Raw genomic sequence first — 15,865 nt, forward strand, 5'->3', positions numbered from 1 at the left:
CCAAAAAAGAAAATAACAGAACACCTCTAGTCATCACATACAGCTCCCAAGTTAAAACAGTACAACGCATCATCAGAGATCTACAACCTCTCCTGGACAATGACAGTTCTCTTTCTCAAGCTCTGGGAGGAAGACCTTTCATTGCCTACAGACAGCCACCCAATCTTAAACAACTCCTAACCCACAATAATACTACAACCAGACGTAACACGGACACTGGCACCAGAGCCTGCAATAAACCCAGATGCCAACTTTGCTGCCACATACACCCGGACAACACCATTACTGGCCCCAACAACATCACACATACCATCTCGGGACTATTTAATTGCTCATCGTCTAACATTGTATATGCCATCAAATGCCAACAGTGTCCCTCAGCTCTCTATATTGGACAAACAGGCCAAACCTTACGCCAAAGAATAAACGGACATAAATCGGACATCAAGAATCACAAGACAGAGAAACCAGTAGGAGAACACTTCAATCTCCCAGGACATTCTATACAAGATCTCAAAGTAGCTGTATTACTACAAAGGAATTTCAGAAATAGACTGGAAAGAGAAGCTGCTGAATTGCAACTCGTTACCAAACTTAAAACCATGGAGAGACCTGGTCTGAACAAAGACATTGGATTCTTATCTCATTATACATGACAAAGCCATTTTTCACCTTCTCACCCCTTGCTTTTTCCTGTAAGACCTATTGCAGTCGTTAAGAGTCGTCAACAGGCTTATCACAGCTATCTGCCCACCACCCATTCCCACCACACTTCTGAGTAATACCCCTCCCCACCTTCTCACTATATAGAAGGATCTGGCAACTTCTGTTTCAGTGTATCTGAAGAAGTGTGCATGCACACGAAAGCTCATACCAAGAACTAACTTAGTTGGTCTTTAAGGTGCTACTGGAAGAAATTTTTTTTTTTTTTGTTTTGACTATGGCAGACCAACACGGCTACCTATCTGTAATAGGAGCCCTGCCACTGCTTTTTGTTTCTTAAAAAATGTTTAGGGGTAACCTCATTTTGACTCAAGAAAATCACCAATTTTTTAGTTCAAATCCTGGGAAATAAATACAGAAAATAGACAAAAGTACAAAGATTCACAAAATGTGTATGGAGTATGCGTCCCCCTGCGTCCCCCCCCCATAAAAAAAGCCCTGGGTCCTGCTGTCTCATGAAGCAGGGCAGGCCCAAGACATTTTGGCACCTAAGTTGAAGATCTGCATCAGGAACAAGGGTGGGAAGGGACCAGCAGCGCTTCCTGTTGGCCAAGCGCCTCCTATTGGCCAGCAGGGCAGCAGCAGCAACAGGTGATGCATTCCTTGGAGCCAAATCTGTTGCCACAGTGGATCTTGCCACCTGAGGGGATTGCCTCACCTTATCTCATGGGTGTGCTGGCCCTGTCATGAAGAATTCCAGAAAAGCTCTTCTTCTTCCTCATTTCTGCATAATGAGATATTTTGCATGGCATTTTTAGCATTCATTTACCCAAAGAACATCTTTCTTTCCTGTTCAGGATTCCTGTTCCTCAGCTTGCAAACTTGCCATTAAAAGAGGTAAGAGATGATACAGTATCTTCCCTTTAATGTTTCACAGTAATTTAAAAAAGCAACATTGTTCTTCACTGAATGCAAGCAGAATATAAACTCTGAAGCCGCACTCGGAAGGAGCCTTATTTTGTATCCAAATTCAAGAACAAGTTTGCACATGCTAACCTAAAGCAGCGTTTAGCGTGAACAAGCAAAAGTGGGTGAAGCAGCTTTCTCCCTCTCTGCCAGTCTTGTTGCAATTGCACTACCAAGGGCTAAGCAACAGTTTGCCTTAGCATTATGTCCAAACGCAGACTGTAGCTAAGGTTGGTTACTGGTTTATACTAATCGTTCCTCTGTGAGCCCGGGTTCAGATGTAATACTTAGCCAAGTGTAACACAGCAGTAGCAGGACTGGGAGAAGGATGTTGGAGCCATGATCTTCACTCTGGGAGCCATCCTGTTTACATGGTCATGCTAAGGCAAACTGGGCCTCACTGAGACAGTAGCATTGTCCTCAGTATACAAAACTGAAATTCTGCATCATCTGTGCAATGCGATGAACCAAACTCGTAGCTTCCAAATTCAAGCTTTTTCACTGCTGCACACTTGTCAGAACTTCAGACTGAAGATTATGCTGATCTATAAGGACATAACATGAATAATTTAAACAAACCCTTTCCAGACAAAATTAAGATAATGTATGCTTCCTCTTTTCCAGATATGTCCCTTGTACGGCCATCTGAGCATTTTTGCTAAGGTTAAGTAACATTCCTCAAAACTGAAAGCAAATGGGAGTTCAGTAAGACTTAAGTGATTTAAGAAGGCTCAAACACTTCCCCATTTCTGTCAGGTGATGTTCTACTCTGTGCAGGGCAGCTGCAATCTTACAGGTCTTTTTATGTTGGTCTTTTTATTTATTATAATTATAGGGTTAGAAATAAAGCGTTTTAAAAAAATAAAAAAGCATATAAGCTAATATTTTTTATTCTAGAAAGTCAGAAATAAAATCAGTTTTCTCACAAAATTGTTGTTTGCCTCATTTGCTGCTTCTCTCACTTTTATGCAGTTTTATTACTGACATTTTTGCCCTGTTCAACTATGAAGCATGAATAGGATAGGGTGGCCTTTACTCACATGAAAGTTTCGTATTTAAAAGTCCCCGATCTTCCTGCACTGTATGGGGGAAAGTCCTTTGAGGACTTTTATCCATTGTCTCTTGAACATCAGGAGAAATCTCCACATGGTTGGGGACCCTGCTTTATTGGGGTCCCCAATTGCAAAGAGGTTTACTTTATTACTTATTTAGACTACACACAGGCACACACACAAACATATGCAATGTACTGAAAACAAAAACAGCTACAGACAACTTAATAACAAATGCTACAAAAATACAGACAGTTCCTGTAAAAATGCTGCAGTCATACAAATTACTGATAAATATAGAAGAATATCAATTCCTTCTGCTTCTAACACACACCCTGCATAATGCAGTGATAGGGCTAATATCTGGTACACTGCAGGGTTAAAGAAGGAAAGGACAGAATAGTTAGATAAGGAAAATGGGAGAAAGAAGGATTTCTGTCCACCCAACCTTCTTAAAAAGAAAAAGGTCCTTCTCACACGACCACCCTCCTCTAACAATGGACCATTCTGTCTTTGATCCTTTGCCCCCAAACTCCCAGAGTGTGTAACTTATGCCCACTGATTTCATTTTCCTTCTCTGGGGCCTGGCTTTGGGACTCTATGCCCAGACATTTTGCTGGCGCTGCATGTTGTCTTTGGGCACCAGGTAAACCCCTTTTCATTTCCCCATAAATGATTTATTTATATCACAGTATTTATATAGCTGCTGCATAACAGAAATTCTTGGGGTGGATCACAATGCAAAATAGGAAATAAAAAACAATGTAATATTACAACATAGTACAAAACTGTAACAAAAAAATAAATCGTTTTTAGAAAACAAAACACTAAACCGAGAGACTCAGACTGTGAAATACTTGCTGTTTTAAAGAGGTGGGTGAACAGAAAAGTTTTTGCCTAGTGCCAAAAAGAAAGCTCTTCAAAACTGGGGTCCCTCTGCCAAGAAAGTCTCATGCTGCTGGTTATCGGTCTTATTTATTAGACAGAAGCATCTGGAGAAGGGTCCTCTCGAGAGGGTCTTGATGTTCAGGTTGAAAGAAGATGATCTTTCAGATAAGTTGGTCCCAAGCAGTTCAGGGCTTCAAATTGAGACTCAAAATTGCCTGGGAGCCACTGTAGCTGACAAAGCAGTAGCACTGGTGTAATATGGTCAAGCCATGCAGCTCCAGTTAATAATCTTGTAGCCCTATTCTAGACCAAATGCAGTTTTCAAATCATTTTCCAAGGCAGCTGTTCTGCTCTACTTTAATATAATTGATTTTTATGTCTTTTTTTTTAAGGAATGTGCTGTTAAAAGAGCAGAGTATTAAAGTTACTAGTCTTAATAGAGTTAGTAATTTTCAAAGTAGACCCACAGAAATAAAGAAGCCCAAGTTAGTCATGCTCGTTAATTTCAATGGTCCTGCTCTTGAGGATGTCTAACATTAGCTACAACCCAATAGAAAGATGCTTGCTGTTGCTTTCAGAATGAAAGATAATATAGACTTTTATATTGTATTTTATATCAATTTTACAACAATGCCAATCAGAGCACGTTTGAGCAAGGTGAGAAAATGTCTGGGACTGGGTGCTCTTTCTGCGCATGCACTGCTTATCTTTATTTTCTTACTTCCATTAGGCTGCAGCATAGATAGGGAGTGCATTAATGGAGAGATGAGAGAAGCCCTTGAGTTATTTGTAAATGGAATTGATGCAGGGAAACAGCAGCAAAAGAGCTTTCATATATCTCTGTATCTACTACAGTATTAAGAGTCTAGTTCTGGCTGCTAAAAGGGGGGGATTTAGCATTCGGACTGGTTCTATCCCCTGTCACTAAGCACTAGCTTTTATCAAACATCTAGAGTTTATTTGAAGCCTGACATGTGAGGACTTGAACCTGCTTTTTAATAGAAGAATAAAGGCCAACATTCTAAACACACTTACTAGGGAATAAGCCCCATTGGGTGCAGCAGGTCTTGATTCTGAGCAGAAATGACTGGGCTGCCAAACAGAAAGTGCTTTTGAAGTTTGTCGTGTACTTTTTTCTCACTGCAAAGCATCCAGAGACTTCTTCAGTCCTGTGGTCCTATTTAAGGGGTCGAACTAGATGAGATCCAGGAGAGTGATAGTGTAGTTTCCTGATCTTTCCTTTGTTTGCTTATTAAGGTTTATTAACCCACCTTCCGGGACGCGGGTGGCACTGTGGTCTAAACCACTGAACCTAGGGCTTGCAAATCAGAAGGTTGGCGGTTTGAATCCCCATGGTGGGGTAAGCTCCCGTTGTTCTGTCCCAGCTCCTGCCCACCTAGCAATTTGAAAGCATGTCAAGTGCAAGTAGATAAATAGGTACGGCTCTGGCGGGAAGATAAGCGGGACTTCCGTGTGCTGCTCTGGTTCACCAGAAGTCATGCTGGCCACATGACCTAGAAACGGTCTGCGCACAAACACTGGCTCCCTCGGCCTATAGAGCGAGATGAGCAACCCCAGAATCATCCGCCACTGGACCTAATGGTCAGGGGTACCTTTACCTTTAACCCACCTTCCAGGGCATAGCACTTCCAAGGCATTGTACAGAAAGATGAATAAAATCATACAAAATCGGCTTTGACACTTACCAGTGGCGTAGCGTGGGTTGTCAGCACCCGGGGCAAGGCAAGTAATTTGTGCCCCCTAACCCGTGGATTTGCGCCCCCTAACCCGTGGATTTGCGCCCCCTAACCCATGGATTTGCCCTAACCCCAGATGTTGCGCCCGGTGCGGCCCGCCCCCCCTGCACCCCCCACGCTACGCCACTGACACTTACTAAAACTGTCTCATGAATTATTGAGCCACAACAGTACACTCAGGAAGCAACACACCCACCAAATACAGAGTGCAAAGTGGGGGGGGGCAGGGAGTCCTCAGGATCTTCTTAAAAGCAAATACTGGTGGGACCATGCATAGTTTCCTGGGAAAGGAATTCCAAAGCTGTGGGACCAACACCAAAAAGGACCTGTGTCTAGTATCCACAAAGCTAACAAACTAATAATGATCCAGAGAGCAGGGCAAATGAGGGTGATTTTAAAAGTTGCACAGGCACATACAGATGCAGCTGGTCCTTCAGATAGTTTGGTCTCCAAACATTCAGCAGGTTATTTGTACTTATTGTACTTATTAGGGCTGTGCATGTTCCCCAATTCAATTTGGGGTCCAATCTGAAATGGCCCTGATCTGACTTAAGATGGGTGTTTAGTTATGGTAATGAGAATGGGGGAGAAGGCAAAACCTGATGTAAATCCCAGGTCAAACTAGAGCGCCTTATCTGAAGCTATGTGTTCTGGGCCCAAAGTCCTCTCTCACTTGAAAAAGCCTTTTTTCACTAGCATCTTCTAAGAAATGTGGTGTTCATGGAACCTACCACGCGATGTCTGTGAGGTGTACTTCACTCCCAGAAAGTGTGGAAATCTGACCTTTACTTTCTATTAAGAGCCTAGCTGTGAACAAAGTTTAATAAAATATTTGTATCCCCCCCCCTCCCTTCGGGCATTTCTCTCCCATTCAGTACTTGCTCTGAATACTTCTGTCACCCCCTGAAGTTTTTGTGAACACTCCTAGTCCTATACATGCTGACATATAAGTTCTGAAACAGGAAGCCCTTTCTTGTCATGAGAGGCCTGCTGTGATTTAGAACCCTGGAAGATCTGTGTGTCCTTTGCCAACCTCTCCACCCCCCCCCTACATTTACTCATGAGGAATTACTTGTGCAGCCTGGGTTGGGATAGGCTCAGAAAGAGCAGCAGTGTGTGTGTGTGTGTGGTTCGGGAGGGATGAACAGAGGTGGGCTTAAAAGGTATGGAAGGCTGATTGCTACAATCCTCCTCACCCACAAGCATCTTCCACTTGGGTGGGGGCACCTCAGTTTGCTTAATGTGCCTGCATAATATAAAGCTGGTACAGAGATGTTATGACCAGTCTTGACTAATGTGATAACTGGTGAGCTAAACTATTATTTATATGAAACTAAATGGGACGCGGGTGGCGCTGTGGGTTAAAGCACAGAGCCTAGGACTTGCCGATCAGAAGGTCGGCGGTTCGAATCCCCGCGACGTGGTGAGCTCCCGTTGCTCAGTCCCTGCTCCTGCCAACCTAGCAGTTTGAAAGCACGTCAAAGTGCAAGTAGATAAATAGGTATCGCTCCGGTGGGAAGGTAAACGGCGTTTCCGTGCGCTGCTCTGGTTCGCCAGAAGTGGCTTAGTCATGCTGGCCACATGACCCGGAAGCTGTATGCCGGCTCCCTCGGCCAATAAAGCAAGATGAGCGCAGCAACCCCAGAGTCGGCCACGACTGGACCTAATGGTCAGGGGTCCCTTTACCTTTACTAAATGGTGGCAGTGAGATTTTTTTTAAAGGAAAGCAGGTACTTTTAATTAAAGGTGTGATCTAACACACACATACATGAAAAGCAAAAGGACAACTTGGTGATCCAAGAATGAGAGGTCGTACCTCATGCTGATCCATTTGCTCCTGCAAGTAGTGGTTGGATGAATAAATCAAAGTGTTCCACCCCACACCCCTTAACATGACCCACATAAAAATAAGGCATGATCCTTCAGCCAGTGGGAAAGGTGCAATAAATTGGTGCATTAGTGGGAGAAAAAATGTACAAATCTCTCAGCTTGGCTTTGACTGCCAGGGCAGCTCAAAAGATTTTGCTGCTGGAGGCAAACAAGATGGTGTCCATTTCCCTATTCCATGTGCAAAAGCCAACCACGCTTGCAGCTGAATCTTACACAGTGATGACAGGACAACCCATCTTAGTGCAGCAGGCTAGCTTTAGGGGCACAGAGCAGCCTACATGAACACCACTGTGCCCCTCAGCACCGTGCTGCTGCTGCCCGTTCCACCCTGCACCATTGCCATTTGAGACTGCTGCCTTACTCTGCCCAATGGTAGGACTGGCCCTGTTGGGTGCTGTAAAATCAGGGACCTCTTTTGTTTCTTATGCAGGCATTGCCCCAATTAGCAAACCACTGTCACCACAGGCTACTACTTCTTCCCCTTCTGCCCCTATGGCACCTAAAACAGCATGTGCCACTGGGCTTGAACTGTCCCATCACTTCCAGAAACAAAGACGAACACAACCAGAAAAGTTCCCAGATCCTGGTTGGAAAATGAACAAACAGAAGTTTATGTATGCATGCATTAGTCTGCCACACAATGACCTACATACAAAGTTAACACAAGAAGATGCATTAGGAATATGGAGAACTATTAGATCCAGCTCTCCAGTTAAGAGCATATAGTGGGTGAGCACTCTTAAGAGAAGATGGCACTTTATGGCACAAGTGGGCATTTCAGGCTTTTACTGGATCTTTTTTCTTACATAGCAAAAAAGGAGAAAGTAAAACAAGCCAAGCTAAGTAGCGGAAGGCTGCAGAAGAGGGCTCTGTCTAAGTGGAACAGCTCTGTGCACTCATAGGATGTTTCAGCTGAGTGAAACATACATGCCTAAGAACAGGAGGACAAATGGAAGCAGGTGCAGGAAAACCAGGGGCAGACTTTAGCAATATGGTGCCTTGGGCAAAGGCAAAATTTGGTGCTCATTCCTAAATATCTCTCCCCTCCCTCCACCTTCTGTTCTGTGCATGCTCTCAAGTGCACTACATCATCCTTGCTGCAACTCAATTGCCTATCCTACCAGGGCCTAACTTTGAGTACGTGCCCGTATAAATATAGGTACAGTCATACCTCATGTTATGTTTACTTCATGTTGAGCATTTTCAGGTTGCAGCCCACAGCAACCCGGAAGTACCGGAAAGGGTTACTTCCGGGTTTCACCGCTCGTGCATGTGCAGACACGCAAAATGACGTCATGTGCAGAAGCGGCGAATTGCAATCCGCAGACGTGGGTTGCGTTCTGCTCATGTTGCAAACGGGCCTCTGGAACGGATCCCGTTCGCAACCAGAGGTACCACTGTACAGTCAAACCTTGGCTCCCGAACGCCTCCATTTTGGAACGTTTCAGCTCCCGAACGCCAAAAACCGGAAGTAATCGTTCCGGTTTTCAAATGTTTTTTGGAAGCCAAGTGTCCGACGTGGCTTCCACTTGAGTGCAGGAAGCTCCTGCAACCAATCAGAAGCTGTGTCGAACATTTCGGAAGCCGAATGGGCTTCCGGAACGAATTACATTTGACAACTGAGGTTTGACTGTAACAACAACAACAACAACAACAACAACAACAACAACAACAACAACAACAAATTGCACCCTGTCAGCTCGGCACCCTGTGCGGGGGAACTGCCCACACCTCCCTAAATCTGGCAATGAGGAGAACCATCTTGTGTCGATGGACAACAGCTGATCCACCCATTCTCATGTGGGATCAAATGCTGTTAATGTGCCAGCTACGCCAGCTCTTTCTGAGGCAATAGAGAGACCCCAGGGGGTTCAGATGTCCCTCTGAGCTGTGGAGAATTCATATTTTTCAGTGCCAAGGCACAGCACCATGAAAAGGTTAGTGAGTCACCACAGTAAAAAAAAAAAAAAACCTTCCCATGTGCTCCCCAAAGTTATTAATATACCTAGAATCCTCCAGCAGATGTGCACATATTTGTGTGTGTGACTATTCAACAAAATATCCAAGGTCTTCTGCAACGGGCTCTTAGTTTAGAAATTAGAAACACTGGTTGAAATGCTGATGAAAACATTTTTTCTATGTTGATAACCACTGCAACTCAAAACCAGTTCCACTGACATAAATGCATTTTTACCCACAAATAATACCATAAAGGTCAGACCTAGGCACTTACCATCACCATGGTGCCCGGGCACTGACGCATCATGTTATGAAACAAGACCAGCTTCCAAAGTGGTTTGCAGGATGTTATTAAGTATAATGATATTCTATACTAGGGGTCCTTATACTAAAAGCCTGAAAGATGCTGAAGTTTCCATTCTTACTAGTATGAGGAGAGGAGAAACGAGAAAGGAGGAAATTAATGTGGAGTACCACCAGTACGTATTTCTGGAGCATATAGTGAACATTTTATGGTGCTCAGCAGCAGCTAAATCTGTATTCAGGGCTATTGATTCATTTCACAACTTGTACTGATTCCAAGTCGAGAGGAGACAAGAGACGAGACGTAAGAATACTTATTTGTATAGGAAGAAAAACAATTCTGATGATGATGCTGATGATGATGATTTTGGGAGGTGGTAAATTAATGATAAGGAAGCTGCACAAATATTCTCAACTCTTCCAAGTCATAAAGCGCACAAATGAACTGCCCCCCTCCATGGTGTGGAATAAACAGCCTTATATAACCAGCATGCTGAAGTCTAATTACTGCATGAAGGGGTTAATGCCATAGAGTAAACTGTTCTGCCAGGCTAACTAGGTCACTCCCCCCTCACCTTGGGAGGGAATCTATTGTTTCCCCAGTTTACCATGTGAACTCCAACATGTAAAGTGGTCTGGGCTGGTTACTCCAAACTCAGACCACTTAGCTTTTCTGCAAAGCCAGCTTTGTGTTTCTATACAAATAATTTAGAAACATTAACCACTTTGCAACCTAAGCTTTACTGCCTGTGTTTTCTGAAAGCTGTGTGGAAAAGCACATGAATCTGACCTTTGAAGAGTTTGTAAGCAAACCATTTTTAACTTACCAAATGTGTGGTCTCTTTCTATGCTAAAGGAAGAGGGGAACTTTGGAAACAACTTAGAAGGGCATATTTTAAAGGTTCAATAGCATATATTTCAAGGCTTTACTTTACTGTATATTTTGTGATTTTAAATCTCTGCTGGGGTTCTCTTACCAAGAGTACTTGCCCCAAACCTGGATCTTGTCATCCAGAGAACTCTCTTTTTTAAAATACCTACTATTTTAGTTTAAACCAAAACTTAATACCAACACATGAAATGCAGCCTCAAAATCATCTGTGGGACTGCAGACACTCTGAGACCATACAAGGAAATGTTTGATGAGCTCAAGAGACAATAGCAGCAGCTGGCAATCATCATATTCCTCACAAAGATACCACCACCAGCAGCAGATGTGCCCAGGCAACCTACCTCTGGATCTGAACCACATCCAAACATTTCTTCTGGCTACAGGTCAAAACCCCTGGGCCTCATATAATCTGTACAGTGGTACCTCAGGTTAAGTACTTAATTCATTCCGGAGGTCTGTTCTTAACCTGAAACTCTTCTTAACCTGAAGCACCACTTTAGCTAATGGGGCCTCCTGCTGTTGCCGCGCTGCCGCCACACGATTTCTGTTCTCATCCTGAAGCAAAGTTCTTAACCCGAGGTACTATTTCTGGGTTAGCGGAGTCTGTAACCTGAAGCGTATGTAACCTGAAGCGTGTGTAACCAGAGGTACCACAGCAGTAGCATCCAGCAAGGAGAAGGGGGAGGAAGATGAAGATGAAGACTGAAAGTCCCATTCCTCCTTCACTGGTAAGTGCACAATTTTAAAAAATGGTTTGTTAAGGTTTTCTAGGATTTTTATGATGATGATGATGATATAATAATAATAATAATAATAATAATAATAATAATAATAATAATAATATTTTATTATTTATACCACTCCCATCTGGCTGGGTTGCCCCGGCCACTGTGGGGAGCTTCCAACACATATAAAAACATAATATGGGATGTTCTGGCTTTTATGAGATTTTGCATATACGCACGATGACCAGGAATGCAATGCCTGTGTACGATCTGAGTTACCTGTACATCATTGTGACATCAGGTGACTACAGATGAGCAGTCTCATCCACCTGTCAAATCTGGCCTGTGAGGCTAGATCCTGATAAGGAATCCGAATCACACCCTTTCCCCAGGTTAAATTCTCTGCGAAGTTTTAATTTGTCTCACTGGAGAAAACATACTGTTATCAATATATAGAACCTGTATGTTTTCCTCTGCAGATGTGACAGCAACTTTGGGGAGGGTTGGACAATTTGAACTGAGGAAATGGTGTTGGTGAATATGCTTAACCCTCCTTCCAAATATTGCAGCCCTGAATTAATTCAGGGGGCACTGTGGTTTTTTACCTTTTTAAAATCTTTAGGGAGATCTGCTCATACGCCATTTTCCAACATCACATCTGGTTTTATCCCCAGAGCATATTTCATTCAAAGTGAGTGTTCCTTTTCTACTCTCAAGCATACAACACAGTTCCTAGTCCTCTGAGATCACTGGATCTAGCAAGTTGTTTGTTGCTAATTGGATTGACTGCTTAAAATACTTTAATTGTATTCAGTTGCCAAAGGCTTTCTGGCACCTTGATGATGTTTCTATCAGAAATTATGCTCAGGGTGCTTAGATATGATGATGACATCCTTGAGTTATTGCATAGCTTAAAGAGCTGATCTCTGAGCATATGTTTGAAAGCTTCAAATTCCCATTTGATAACTTCAGAATTTATGGAGATAATTCCAAAGCTATAGAGGAAGACAAATGAATATGATGCTTGTGTTGACTGAGGCTGAATAATTACAACAAGGTTCTGGATCTAACGTTCCACTAGGCAACAAATTTGCCAGCTTAATGGAACTGGGGTAGACCTGGGGTAGCCAATGTGCTGTCAGCTAGGTGTTTTGGACACCAGCTCCCATAAGCCCTAGCCTGCATAGCCAGTGGTCAGGGATGGTGGGAGTTGTAGTACAGCAAATATATGGATGACATCACTGAGCTAGATGTTACCATATGGCAGAATAAAGCTACTAAAACGTCATGGGTGCCATTGTGGTACTAGCATTTTTTAACTCCAAGCTAGAGTGTGAGAGAGAAATAGAGAGATTGCTTTTGAGTCGGTTATCTTTCTGGAGCGGATTTCTAACTCGGAACTGTAGCAAATGATTATATATGACATTTAGAGACAAATGATCTAATTCTATAAAACTTATACGCACATAGGAGGGAAAGGATGCACATACATGGCTGAGCAAACAAGCCAGTTTTGAATTATGAAAAGCAGCTTTCCTGATAAGCTTTTCTCTTGGCAAAAGTCACATCTGCACATAGTTCTGCTGTTAAAGATAAAAGATTCGTCCTTCAATCCATCTGGTCTCCTTTGTTCTCACAGAGAGAGAGATGAAGATGTATGAGAAGCATGAGGGACTCGGGGCCAGGGCGATGACACACACTTTTCAGACAGGCTCACTGTTTCTAGGGCTACTGATTCTGCTGGACATTGTCAGCACAACCTTGAATGTAGTGGGTCCAAACGTCAGCAAAAGATAGTGCACAACAGTTGACTGGATGACATTTTCTTTATCATAGAATATGTGATTCATTGCTGATAAAATGGTGTGGCTACCGTCATGTAAACGAATGTCATTTATTTATTTATTTATTGCCTGAACTTTACAGTTCCTGTATTCTGAATCACTGACCTAATTGTTCTGTTCAGATGCATACTAAACTGCATTTATTTATACCAGCTCTTTTTCTCACATGTTGCCCACTTTGTGAAAGGTGAACACAAATGGGTTCATTCGGATCCGGCTACATTTCCAAGCACAATTCAAAGTGTTGGTGCTGACCCTTAAAGCCCTAAACTGCCTCAGTCCTGTATACCTGAAGGAGCGTCTCCACCCCCATCGTTCTGCCCGGACACTGAGGTCCAGCGCCAAGTGCCTTCTGGCGGTTCCCCCACTGTGAGAAGTGAGGTTACAGGGAACCAGGCAGAGGGCCTTCTCGGTTGTGGTGCCCACCCTGTGGAACGCCCTCCCATCAGATGTCAGGGAAATAAACAACTACAGTTATACCTCGGGTTACAGATGCTTCAGGTTGCATGTTTTCGGGATATGGACGCGCCGAAACCCGGAAGTACAGGAACAGGTTACTTCCGGGTTTCAGCGCTTGTGCATGCGCAAAAGCACTAAATTGCGCTTTGCACATGCACAGAAGCAATAAATCACGTTTTGCGCATGCGCAGATGCGGCACAGTGGGTTGCGGACGCTGCGGGTTGCGAACGTGCCTCCTGCACGCATCACGTCTGCAACCCGAGTGTCCACTGTATCTGACTTTTAGAAGACATCTGAAGGCACCCCTGTTTAGGGAAGTTTTTAATGTCTGATCTTTTATTGTGTTTTTAATATCCTGTTGTAAGCTGCCCAGATTGGCTGGGGAGGCCCAGCCAGATAGGTGGGGTATAAGTAATAAATTATATTATTATTATTATTACTCATATGGAATGTCACAGTGTTAGAGAATGCTAACGCACACTGCTGCCTCTGTCCCCCTCAGTAAAGAGTTACCTACCACCACTAGATATCTCTTCCTCATCTGGGGAGTGGCAGGAATAGTTCTGTACACCATACATTCCATAGTCACCTTGGTGTATTTTGAGGTCTGCAACTGCTGTCCTTGCTCCTCTGGTCCAGAATCAGTGCCCAAGGTGAAGGCAGGGGATCAATTCTGCAACTCCAGTGACACAGCAGGGCTCCTGACAGTCCTGCCTCTGTGTGTCACGTCCCTCCAGGGGTTCATCTCTGGTAATGGGAGATCTTCCTCCTCCCTAGGGGCACCCACCTGTGTGGCTGTTCCAGGAGAGTCCACTAGGCTTTATCAAGAAATTCTTCATCTTTCCCAGTAGCATAAAGCGTGGATAGTCTTGCCTCAAGTTGCTGCACCGTCTCTTGCAGCAAGGCAGCAGAACAAGCTTGCAATTGCTGCAGGTCTACTTTTGCACTATCTCAGGCAAGAAGACAAACATGGCATGGGTTTTAGAGGTCACTGCAGCAGCTCCCTCACTGTCCATGTATCTTGGTCCAACATACACTGTGAGACAGCACACCTGGCCGCTTCCTCAAAATACCCTCATGAACGCCTCTGATTACAAATCCTGGTCACAAGCTCCTAGAGGCTGCAATGAATTTAAAAAGTGTTCTTCAGTTTCAGGGCTACTGTAGTTTCCTTCCTTCCATCCTTCCATCATGCTGCTGCTGCTGACTACCACCAGTATGGGCAATCTACCTGGAAGATAAATTGTATTTCGAGGAATTAGTGATCTGACATGATTACTCTTCCTGCCTCTGTTCCTTCCCCCTCCCTGAGCACATTTAAGTTCTATGATGGCATGAGAACACCTTTAATGTCCTAATCAATTGGGAGGAACACCTTCTTTGATGTTGGACATTATTTTGAGAATGTAAGGCATTGGGAAGGTGTGGCCAATGAATGATCTGTACGTAGCCAGTCAGGCAAGCCACACAGGCTAGCTAACTATAAATCAGATGGTTGTGGGCAGAGTTTTTGAGAAGCTCGTGCATGGACTGATGGCCTTGAAAACTGAGGCTCCCTGGGGGCGTCACTTCGCCACTTCTTGAGGGCTTCCAAGTGGCAGATTGAAGTGCTTGCTTGGTATATATATTGCTTGCTGTTTAGAACAAAACCTTTAATCTTCTCACTCACTTGTGTTTTGTATTACTTCTGAATCTCAATTTAAAAGAACCACCTTGCATTTGGCAAGACACCACCCAAGTCCCCACTCTGCCTTCAGGATGAAGATGGAGACTTGCCAAAATCAGCTCACCAGGACTGTGATAGGAATTCGGGAGTCATCATTCCTACTCACAGCAAAATATGGACTATTCTTGGTTCACCTCCATACCAGGATGGTCCAGTTGTCACAGTGACCAACACTACCTGCATCTGCTGTTTTAGATTCTCTACCTCCAGTTTGGCAGATCTGAAATGTTGCTGGATATTGATGCTGGCAAGTTTATTCATCTTTAAAAAATAAAATAAAATAAAATAAACAGGTTGGGTGTGCTAATGATGAAAAGCTCAACCTCCTACCTTAACTGTGCATCACCAATACAACCCCCGGAGAGCAGAAGAAAACAAGCAAAGGCATGAGTCACAAACTAACGTCATACTCCAGGCTGTGTATTACCCAGAATCATAAAAAACCCAACAGCAATAACTGGGAAATCATAAAGATTATAGAAATGTGTGTGTGTGTATACATATATCATATTCAGTTTTCAGAATCTTTCACATGGCAAATTCAAGCAGCTGAGATACCATAGCGAAAGTTGGAATTTAAATAGAAATAATTGTCTGATCATACTGATATTGTAAAAAATTTCCTATACAATAATGAATCATACTGAAGTTGCAAAATGTGTGGACATTTGGTTGTAGGTGGGCCTCCATTCATTTGGAATTCTGGACAGCCAAGATGGCTGAGTAGCACCCAGATGGTG

The sequence above is a fragment of the Podarcis filfolensis genome (genome assembly GCF_964270895.1).
Source record: "Podarcis filfolensis genome assembly, chromosome: 4".
NCBI classification, from domain to species: Eukaryota; Metazoa; Chordata; class Lepidosauria; order Squamata; family Lacertidae; genus Podarcis; species Podarcis filfolensis.